At 36.8% G+C, this 12,026-nt stretch overlaps 1 protein-coding gene across 3 annotated transcripts in view; it reads right to left on the bottom strand.

Moving 5' to 3' along the window:
* The window catches only part of RAB27B (RAB27B, member RAS oncogene family), a 157,991-nt gene extending 148,052 nt beyond the window's left edge, over positions 1 to 9,939 (bottom strand). For 2 of the 3 annotated variants that reach the window (XM_070627628.1, XM_070627626.1), the window contains exons 1-2: positions 9,750 to 9,877; positions 9,544 to 9,617 (exon numbers count right to left, since the gene is read on the bottom strand). The gene's annotated coding sequence lies outside the window, so the exon portion shown is untranslated. Of the gene's footprint in view, positions 1 to 9,543; positions 9,618 to 9,749 lie in introns of all 3 variants that reach the window. The other variant, XM_070627627.1, reaches the window with a different exon arrangement.
* Between the last annotated feature and the right edge of the window lie 2,087 nt (positions 9,940 to 12,026).

Below are 12,026 nucleotides of genomic sequence, written 5' to 3'. Positions count from 1 at the left end.
AGGTCCTAGACTTAGTAAAATTACTTGTTAATTTGTAGAATTTTATACATTAAGTATGCAAATAATTTTTGCCTAGTGGAACAAATAAGTCCAAAAATTTATGGTCTGTTGGATATTAGCAAATTTTAAAATCTGACTCAATAATTTTATCCTAATGTGTCTTAGTTAAATTGCCTATATATACATAATTTCTCATATTTTCTCTGCAGCAATCATAACATCTGGTCCCCTCATTAATTAATAAGTTACACAAATTGTTTAAATATGTTCATTTTATATTTGCCAGAGAGTCATAATTTAAAAATTAGCTTTGCAGGTCACCCCCAGTAGCCCCTAAAATTAACTCACAAAATTATTTTTGAGATTTCAGAGACAGCACCTGAGAAATCACAAAGATTTATTATTTTACTTTATAAAAGTTAAAAAAAATGCTAGAAATAATTAGGTTTGTTTGGTGGCTTCATAGTTACTAATTAGTTCAATCCTATTGTAAGTGCCGCACAAAAAGAATTGCAAAATCAGGAGAGGAGCAGACTTCCTTCGGCTAATTTGCCTAAGTAAGATATAATTAATATGAATATTTCAGAAATTAGATGCTTTTTTGGGAAGGCTCTGGAGAATCTTCAGTGCCTTCCACAATATGCTCTCCCCTCAGGGAAAACGTTGGTCAATCCATTATGACTGACGACCCATTAGACAAGTCTACTCTCCCCAACTCTGACACCATTGGTTATGGTCAAAGATCACCCACAGTCAATCAGTCTCATCATCCCATAGCTCTCTCTTTCTTGATGCCTCTCTGAAGGCTCTGCTGTAAACTCTGGGCTAGAATTGGTGTCTTCAACAAAGGACTGTCCCGAAGTCTCATAAAAAGTACGGTACCACGTACTCGTCAAAGCATAGACTCTTGGATATAGGCTTCTAAACTCACATGGCTTAGACAACTTTCAGGCTGTACCCATGGAACGAATGAGAATTTGCTGGACTCTTTTAGTCCAGAAGCAGACATAATACATGAAAGCAGACTGCTGGCCCTGGATCCAAGGCAACAAAGATTAATCACCAGGACTAAATGAGCTCATGAGGAAAATGCAATTGTGGTCATTTATCTGGAATATGGTTAGCATTCTTTTAACTTTCTATTTTTAAGTAAATATATAAGGAAACCCTTTCTCTTTCTTTTTAAGCTATCTCTAATCCTAACCTTAGAAGATGATGCTTTTGTAAACTGAAATTAAATGTTCTAAATGGTATTTAAGTGTCATTCACCCGCTTGGAATTTACTGAATCTCTTTACTTTCCATGGCAATAGGTTATTTGCATAGATCAATATGAATCTGTTCCCATATTTAACAGGACATAACTGCACTAATCAATGTTGCAAACAAGTCTATGCTTGGGGTGTCATATTCGAGAAGCATTCTTATTTAATCAAGTATGACACTTCATCCTTAAGGAATATATGCAGAGTGGATGCCCACAGAGCCTTTCTAGGAAGCTGTTCTAGTGTCTGCTTTCAAAGTCCCAGACAGAGAGGCAGTAAAGACGTCATTTCCAGCAGGCTGGGGACCTAAGCAAATTTGAGGGAGCTCTAGAAGAGCCGATTTCTCCTAGATGTATGGGTACTGCAGGTGAAATCTAATGGAGAGAGTGTTTTGGAGTTGGTTTCCTAGCCTTAGAATAGAAGAGATATTAAAAGAGACATTTAAAAGTCCAATTCAAAATTCCTTACAAAAATTCCCAGACAGAAGTAAATTTTGTGGTGTTACTGATTGCTCAATATTGTAAAGCCCTGGAATTGCAGAGCAAATTCCAGGAGGTCTATATGGTTAACTAACCCTCTTGATGCACCTATGGAAACAATCAAGTCAAACCTGGGCTCTGATAAGGCTTCACATGGGCTGTGTGATGGGCTGAATTTGGCACATGGGCTGAGTAGCCAACCCCTGATCTAGACCATGGAAATGAGGCAAAAAGATGGGTAGAAAGTACTTTCAATAACATATGGGGAGAAAGGCCACCCAAGGACTGTCTAAGGGAAAGCCTTTCCTTTTGTAATTGTTTACTCTTGATTAAAAGTCCCGGATTTTTGTGAGGTTACCTGTTAGCTTGTAGACTTTTGTCCTGTAGAAATGCAAATAACTTTTGCCTGATGGAACAGATAACTTCAAAGATTAACTTGTTTTTTTTAAATTCCACAATCTTATCCTAATACCTCTCTTTAAAATTGCCAATTTATACCAAGTTTCTTAAATGCTTTTCAAACTGGTCCTTACATGTTACTGATATCTTCCAATAATTAATGAACTAATGAAAATCTTTTACACATGTCCATTTTATACTTGTCTGAGAGTTACGATTTTACATTTTGAAATTGTACTTTAACAAACTATATGCTGAGTCAAGAGGTCAGGTTGAAAATCATAAGACATGGCTTCTCCTTCCATATCTGGCACGTCATGACCTGACCATTGGGAACTTCAGGATCGTCATCTCTAAGCTGGAGGTGATAGACCAAGATTTCAAAAGTCTCTTCCAAGCTTCACTTTAAATATTCTAAAACTGAAAAGTTTGAGTAGTTTAGTGGAAGCAAAATGTTATTGAAAGAAAGAAACTTTAACATTCTGAAAAGAACTCAAACAGACTTGGAATGTACTGTCTTTTTATCCCAGTTACACTAAAAGGATCCATTCAAAATGACAAAGCACCATTTAAATAATCTCTTTGCCAGGAGCAATTGCTCTTTAATTGAGCCATCTTTTCTGCAGATAGATAACTTTTGACATACACATAGAATGATACAAGATTTATATCTTTCCTAGAGTTTTCTTCTTGTCAAGGCATAATAGAGGGCCATTCTTTATCAGGAGCATGTGCAAAGCTCAGATAGTGAGTCTCCCCACCCTTTTCACACTGAGCAAAGTTGCAATAGATCTGAAATGGAACTTTGATCTAGTTTGAATTTAGACAAATGGAAAGCTGTTGTACATAACTAAGACTTTTCCAAAGAAGAGTAATGAAATGGTCTGTTAAGGGTCATAAAAAGTCCTATAGTATAAGGTTTTTAAAAAATAGTGTATAAAAGAAGTGAAAGGCAAGATAATAATTAAAACAACCTAGATAACAGTATAACACCTACAATATTCATAAAGCAAATGAATCGTGTGGGGATTCCATCACTAATGGATTTGCTTGGTATTTATTTTATGCAGTGATTGAAATATTTTCTGTATTAAGAAAATACTAGATATTGTAATATAGACCATCTTAAGTCCAGTTATGAGTTAATTCTAACCTTGAAAATGAGGAGTTACCCACAGGGCATGATAGTTATCAGAGTAAGTCCAGTGGAAATTTGGCCTCGGAATCAGAATCATGGATTCATTATAAATCAATAATTTATTTATTTGATTACCATGAAGATGTAATTGAGCGGGAAAATTTCAAAGGTGTTCTGTTCAGAAACCTGGTTGTTCTGTCAAAACCTTTACACAGTAACTTTGAGTAAAGGGTGAAAAATGTGTCTTGTTAGAAATAATCCCAATGAGATGAATGAATAAAAGTGAAGTTTTTAATGGGATCAAATGATATTTAATAAATATTTTTAAGTCCAGACACTATTTTCTAGATTTTCAAGCCTGGATTATATTACTTTTTGTATTGCATATGTCTAATTTGAATTGTATAAGTTTTCTGATACAGGGAAACTTTTTTATATTATGATTAAATGATAGTAATGTATGATATTGATCTTTGTCATTTGTTGAGACTTGCTTTGTATTTTGTGTTAGTAAATTTCTATGCATAAGAAGAATGTTTACACATGCTTAAAAGAATAACTTTATTAGTTGCAAGTTTAATATATGTCCATTAGATTGAAATTGTAAATTGTGTTGTTCAAATTCTCTATCCTTATTAATTTTTTCCCAGGTTCTATAAAGATTTGGTAAAATCTCACTATAATTGTGGATTTGTCAATCTCTCCTTGCTTTATATACTCTGTTTAGACTATTTTAGGTTATGTTATTAGGTGCTCACAGGTTCAGGATGGACATATCTTATTGGTGAATTACACGTTCAATCCTTAACAATCCTTTTAAATCCTACTTATGCTTCTGCTTTAAAATGTATTTGCCTACTATGATTATTGCTACTCCAACTTTCATTCAGCAATTATCTGCCTGTTATATATTTACCTATTACACTTATCCCTCATTTAATAATATTAATTTATTACTAAAATTCAATATATTGCAATAAAAACACAAAGACCTAAAGAGACCAAGTTGCATTTCCAAGGACACAGATGAAATGTGACAGAGCTGCAGATAGATTTAAAAACTAGCAGCACAAGGTCTCATAAACTTGAATTTTACTTCCTGACCTGACCCTCTCCACTGCTTTTTTCACCCTCGGGAAGGACCTTTGCTCTTTCTTGGTCCAGCACAAGGATAGATTTTAGTCTGAGTTTGCCAGTTTGTCTGTGTCTCCTTCTTTGAATGGTTCCAGCTTCTTCTACAGGATCAGGAACTTGGCCAAATCAAATCTAGACCTCTCAGGGACTTGTGCCCCCAGCATGCCTCGTTTCAATGCCAGCCTTTTTTGTGCTTTTATTTTAGTTTAGTTTTCTATGTTGAATTTTGTCTGATAAAGTAGCTTCGATTACATCTAGCTGATAACATCCAGAATTAATGTTTTCCTTTGAAATGACTGGGGGAAAACATTGTTGAACAATTTTGCCACTCTACCTAGCTGTATTGTCAAGAACCACAGTAGACAAGTACTTGAAAGTCATCCTGTGGCAATTTTGCACTTAAAATAATATATATATATATGGGGATTAATATATATATATATAACAGGGAAATACATGTGCTTTTTTTGTGAACAGGTATATTTTTTATGGCTGTACATCAATGAGATGACAAAACCACAAAAGTGTAAGTTTCTCCAAGTAAAAATGAACTACCTTCTTCAACAATGAACTCACTTCTTCACTTTGTGAACCTGAACCCTGTGCTGTGCACTGTGAAGTGCCATGTTCACCTCACTGAACTTCTCAAGAAGTTGTGCTGGATGGGCCAACCCAGTAGGCCCGGTCCTGTCAGGGACTAACCTCTTTGGAGGTGGCGTCTCTGTCCAGCATTCCCTGGGAGGAACAGCACCTTAATTAATTCCTATCAACCATGGTGGTTTCTGAGGAGACCATTGAAAATCCTCCATGACTGCATCTAACAAAGCTCCTAATTGAGACTTAGTCTTTGGAAGATTCAGGCACAATGCTCTCTATTTCCGCTGTCTGTGGAAGTGGCTGTCTTTTTCTCCCTCAACTGTGTGACACAGAATCACCAAAAGAATTTAAAGAAAGGGGCACAAGAGTAATAAAATAGGCCAATACTTGTTTATTTGACTAGGTATTTAAAGGGGTGAATTCTGAAAGTTGCAACAACCCTTTTAAGTCATAATGGAAATGAAATTTGCACCAGATATTGCTGGGGATGCTTGACATACGTTATCTCATCCTTCTCAAAACGCTGTAAAGAAAAGCTCATTTTTCTCAAAGTTTTGTAAAGTTTTATCAAAGGGGCTCAAAAGGTTAAATGCTCAAGATTTCCAGGTTTAAGAATGACATTGACTAGATTTAAATTGGCCCAGGTTTGCACAAAGTCTGCAATCTTCATTATTATAGCATGCTGCCACTCACTATTTGGCTGCCTCTTCTACTCAGATCCCTGATGGTATGTTACTTTTTCAGAGACTTCTAGATAATCACATCTAAAAAAGCTACCAAGTCAGTCTTTATCATAGCACTCTTTGAATTTTCAAGTTAGTACGTATCAGATATATTCTGGTTTATTTAATTTGTAATAAGCTATAATAACAACAGAATAGCATTTTAATAATGATGTACTTGGTTAATAATATTTAATTATTGTTTATTGCCTATTTCCCTCCATAAAATCATGGAGACCGTGAATGGTGGGACATATCTTGCTTACTGCTCTAACTCCCATACTTGGCACACAGTGAAGAATCAATGGATATCTATTAGAGAAAGACAATCCAGAGCTAGCCTTGACAGCCTAGAGATTTAAAGTTTGGCATGATCTACATCAGCAGCCCAGGTTCGGTTTCCGGGCGCACAACCACACCACTCATCTGTCAGTGGCCATGCTGAGGTGGCGGCTCACATACAAAGAAGAAAGAGGAAGATTGGCATCAGATGTTAGCTTCGGGCAAATCTTCCTCAAAAAGAAAAAAGGACAATACAAAAATATTAAATTTAAATGCTGTGTCCATGAAGTTTTACACTTATTCCAAACTACAATGATTACATTCTATTTGGGGGAATAGGAAAGCTCATTTGCAACTTAAACGTCTATGGAACCATGATTAATATTTATCAACAGTTTCCTTAGAGTTTTTAACTTCCTCCTTTCCAAACTCCAACAAAATACATAACTTACCTTCCTGGTTCACACACTATCACTGATGTGTACATGGCGTGCCACTAATATACTCTGATACCCTTCCCTTTAAAGTCTTTTATTTAACAAGAGAAAATCCTAATTAGATTTCCAAGAAATTCTCAAATTGCACAGAATTCCTATTTATTGTGGCTTGTATATGTGACCAGCAGATTCTTAAAAACTCATGTTAGCATACCAAGGAGGACTATTAGTAATTTCTTTATATTTGTTTCTTTATCATTTCAACTAACACTGAGTGCTTCCCACAGGATTACCGTTAGAAGTGGGCCCTCAGCTGACTTATTGCATTTTTCTGTGCTTCCACTAGGAAACATCTTTTCTAACTCAAAGCATAAGTGCTCATAAAACAAAAATAAAAGTAAACTGAAGAAACACTGACGAGCAAGTTTTGCTAATGTTTCTCTTCTCCCTCTGCATTAGCTCCTTTTGGGTTGTTTCATAACGTGAAAGCTATCTTTTTCCAGCTCTTCCCTAAATGTCTCACTAAGCACCCCATCCACATGGAATACATTATGACTTTTAGGAAAAAAAAGCACAGCTGAGGGTGAAATCAGTGTAACAGATTTACTACCTGTTCAATCTCTTTTAAATAAAAATATGTATGTTACAATTAATCTTTTAGAAATATCTACCTTACTATTCTCCATTAAATCTAGATACTATTGATGCTCACCTGGACCTCCTGGGCAGCAAGACTTAAGGCCTAAGAGGATTATCCTCAGGGATAAAATCACCAGATAATCACTCCTTTCACACTTTAACAAATTCGTTTTAGCTTTTGCATTTTATTCTTCAGCCTAGGCCCTACTTGTTTGCCAGCAATTCTGGACTTCTGCTGAGCTTTGATCCCATCGTCTCCGGTTCATTAGGTCTAGCCAGTGCACTTATTTTAGGACTTAAATTCAGGAAGAAAGTTCATGTTCTGAGAAGAGTATCAAATTCTGAGTGAGATCTATGTCCCTGGATTTTTTTTCCCCATCATCATTGAATTCAATGAATCTTTAGACTCAACATATAATGAAGTTACTTTAAAATTATTTCTGATGACATGTATAATGAGTATGACAAGAAACTGAAGTTTGTTGTTTTTTGGTTGGGAGCAGGGAAAGATTTTCCCTGAGCTGACATCTGTTGCCAATTTTCCTCTTTCTCTCTTTTTTCTTTTTCCCTTCCCAATGACCCAGTACATAGTTGTATACCCTAGTTGTAAGTCCTTCTAATTCTTCTATGTGAGCTGCCACCACAGCATGGCTCCTGACAGACGAGAGGTGTAGTTCTGCGCCCAGGAACCAAACCTGGGCCACCAAAGTGGAGCATGCTGAACTTTAACCACTAGACCATCAGGGCTGGCTCGTAAAACTAAAGTTTAAGGCTTCGAATCATATGTTGGGTAAAAATTTTCAAAAGGAAGTATTAATTTGAAGAACTGAGTTATCTTTCCAGACTTGGAATAAAGAAAACTTTTTAAAAAGAGGGAGAAAGAAACTTTGTTAACACAAAGTTCACAGAGTTATGTAGTATATTGTCATAGTGACTCAAAAATAAATTTCACAACTTGCTTTTGCTTTTGAAATTATTGAAAGTCTGTGATGACTACTCCCATTCTGCTTTCTGTAACTTCCTCCAGAAGTAAGGCATTATTTCAAAAAAGATTTTTCCCTGCCTAAGAAATACTATATAGCACTGTTAACATGTTATTTTTATATACTTATGGTCATTTGCATCTTAAGGATACTGTAAATTAATTATTACAACATTTGTAATTCTCATTACAATTTAAAAATATAGGTGACATGTTTATATAGTAAATATTCAATCAGAATGTTCAAAATGTAAAGTATAGAAAAATAAAATAACTCAGTCCCTCCCTCCCTTATCCTCTGTTCTTCTCTCTCCTACCAAATAAAAAATTTTAGGAGAACTATAAGTATATTTTCAAAAGTTTGATAATTAAATATTTTGAAATCTCATTTAGGGTATTTCAATATATAAAATGTAATACACTTAAATATATAACTATTGAACTATTAAGAGTATTGTTAAAATTCTTTAAAAAGTGCTTTTCATTAAAGTTTCATTTTCCACATTGGTACTGTGCTTTGAGTCTTAGTCTGATACTTTCTTTCCAGAAATAAATTTTAATGGCACTGTTCATTTTAAAATTTCCCATGAATTGACCATTAATATGACTCAACATTTTATTCATTTATAAATACTTATACCCATTACATTTTGGTATAACATATCTAAATTTAATTTCTAAGGTAATAATCTAACCTAACAATTTGACAAGGCTTTAAAGTTTTCAAAGAGCTCTTAATGCATGAAATTGGCATCAAGGCCCTGAAAAAGCATCTTTAATTGATTTATAAAATACTTAAAGAGAATTTCCAATTTTCTCTGTAGAGTCGTACTCATTTGGGTTTTCTAATAGAAAACTACTCCCTTATCACACATAACCAGATCCACTGTCGAACAGGAAAAGGAAGCTTAGGTTATTAATTTTTTTAACTGTTTCTGTGTGCAGTCTACTAATTGTAGTATTGAGTACAACATGGTCAGAGAAAAGCAACTAGATTTCTCTTCAATGGCTTTACACTGAGAGGTACAGAACGGTTTAATAGCTTCCTGGCAGCCCACATTTATGATAAGAGTATTTGAATGCAGAAATAAAGAAAGCATAAAAAGACTCCTACACTGCACCACAGCAATGATTAGAAAGGACAATATTTGAGCTTTGAAAACAGAAAGCAGAGAGCAAGCAAGCGAGCAGTCTGCAGCCCTGAGCAAAAATCTCTTTCCCATCAAAACTCTGTTGCAAATCCAGCTTCTCCTCTGGCAAACCCACAGGCTAGAAGAGGGAACCACAGCCACTCCAAAGTGGAGTTTCAGGCCCATCGTTAGTGGTTTCTGTCACCGTCTTGGTGCTTTTCCTTCATGAATGAAATATGCAGATGGCATTTTACATCGGCTCTTTCAATGAGGAAGAAGAATGTCAAGAGACACAACTCACACAGCCAGCCCGTTAGAGATCTGTGACTGATGTACTTACACCTCCAATGCCTCCAGATTTCAGCCTCTGGAAATATTTAGCCCATTTCTTTATGGCACTGTTGCTTCCATCAGCTGTGGAAATTAAAATAAAACAATGTAGTAACCCAACAAGTGCTGGACAGCATTCCAGAGCGTCAGATTAAGTGAATACTAAAGGCACATTGACGGTGTACAAAATCTGAATGATAAAGAGCAAGTAAATACCTTCCAATCCACCAGAAGGGGGAAGGATGCTGAGCTGCCACGGCTGCTGCCGGCTCTCTTGTGTAACAGCAAAGGCGGCTCAGTCCCTCCGACAGGCTGTGAAGCGTGGCTGCCTATCGGCGTCTGGGCGGTCCTAGTGCCTGCTCCAGGTTAGCACACAAGGTAACTCCAAAGAGCCTCCCTATTTCTTGTGCTTCTTCTAGGGGAAGTCACCAAGGGTTTTCAAGGACATCAGCTTGTCAGGCTGGGCAGTGGGGTTTGGGTTTGGGAAAAGTGATTCGTAAACAGGGTCTGCTAATGTGATCCAGACACTGCAGCTAAAACCAAAAGGACTACAGATGACATTGTCCGTTAAATAAATGGCGATCTTGAAAATGTTAAAGCCAGAGGGCTTTTAGAAAGAAAGCCAATTTGCACATATACTATGTTGACTGCAATCCATTTCTTTGTTTTTTTCCCCCCACATTTAAAATGTAAAGAGAAAAAAGAATAAAGTAGGGTATTTAAAAAAGTTTGATATATTGTTTCTTACCATTTGCGAAGTGTTTGTTAAAACCTCCAAAACGCCACGTTTAGCATATTCTATTCAAAAATCTCAAATAAAATAAATGTAAAACCAAACAAAATAGAGACCTCCAGAAGCTTATTCTCTTGAGAAAGGCAAAATGTACAAAACTCCATATAAGCCAGCCTTCATCTTCCTCTGTTCATTTGTCCCACTTTTTTTTCTTTGTGGCACCTCTTCCCACACAACATTCCTATTTTTTTAGTTGTCATCTCACTCCCCCACGCAACATAATCTCTCTGAGGGCAGCTGTTCTGTTTACTTTAGTGGAGCAAATTTACTTTGATAACCTGGAAGATTACTCAGCCCTCACCTCGGTAAACATTTGTAGAAAAAAATGAATTGGACACTAAACTGAGAAATTACATTAAAGAAAACAAGTACAGAAGATAATATCTTAACCGATTAAACTCATTTAGCTGATCACTCTGAGGAGCTGTTTTATTTAAGGGACTGTATCAAGTATACACTTGCCTTTAAGAAGCTTATCATTTAAATGTGGAGAAAAGATATTAATATATATGTGTTATCAAACAATTATGTGTACTAATATTTTCCATTAAAGAGTAAACACTGTGAGACAAGATGCACTGTCATCACTAGGGGCTTCTATGTTTTGACGTTTTGGGTATGGCATTGAGCCGGGGGCTGGGTTTGAGAATTCAGCACTGATTCACTGATTTCTTCCCCCGCCAGCCCACACTCGAGTTAGAGTTTGGCTGACAGGAGGCAGATTGGTTCAGAAGGGACCACAATGTGGAAAGTTAACTCCGGTAAGATACTAACACAGGTGAAGAGAAGGAGGGCAGGTAGGTGGGTGCTGCAAAGGAGGGGGGAGGGGCTGCACATACTTAGTGGTCCCAAAGTCAGACCATGGAGGTGAGGTACGGCAGCCAGTAGTAAAGTATATTGACCTGTAACAAGGTATGCTGGTAGGGCTGAGGCTCAGAGGTTCAGAGGCCAAGAGGGGAGAGGGAATGTCAAAGATCAAGGTAAGACTCTCCCCATGGAGCACTCAAGGTGGGATTTTCTCATTCGAAGAGTACACACCCAAGAGGCACAGGGTCAGATTAAGGCCAAGAATGAGGGGCATTGATGCTTTTTAAGATCTAAAGATCCAGAAGTCAATCAGCTGGATTGATATCAAGTCACATGCAGGTCAAGCAGCTGTGACTGGGGTTGGGGAAGAAGTGCATGAAGAGGAAGCCATGCTGGTCATTAGACAGTCAAGTTTGAAGAGTTAAGCTAGAGTAATATTTGCCTCAATGAAAGAAAGATTGCTTTGTTGAGCACACAAATTGCTCATCCACTGCGTTTCTTTCTACTTCTTCTTTATTCACATGTTTTCTCAATGAGATTCTGTTTTCAAAAGAAAAAGTTGACTAGCAGCAAAAGGTGCTAATGCACTGTCCAGAGATGTTTATAAGTACACTAGGTGCAGACTGGACCACAGCAGATGAGTGGCTATGGCTGGTACAAGAGGGAGGCAATGCCCCTCTGTCAAGCCTCCCTTTGGAGCCACTGATTTTTATGAATAATGCAGAGTGTCCTGGAGAATGATGCACTATGTCTGTGGCTGGGCCTCAGAAATACTGACATGTCACCTGCGTGAGGATGCCAGGTGGAGGGAGGATGAGCAGGACTGCTGAGAGACATGTCACTATATATATATATATATATATATATATATATATGTAGATAGGTAGATAGTT

Source organism: Equus przewalskii, chromosome 7 (genome assembly GCF_037783145.1).
Source record: "Equus przewalskii isolate Varuska chromosome 7, EquPr2, whole genome shotgun sequence".
In the NCBI taxonomy this organism is placed as follows: Eukaryota; Metazoa; Chordata; class Mammalia; order Perissodactyla; family Equidae; genus Equus; species Equus przewalskii.
Note: the sequence above shows the minus strand (reverse complement) of the source record. Positions and strands in the feature narration are given on the sequence as shown.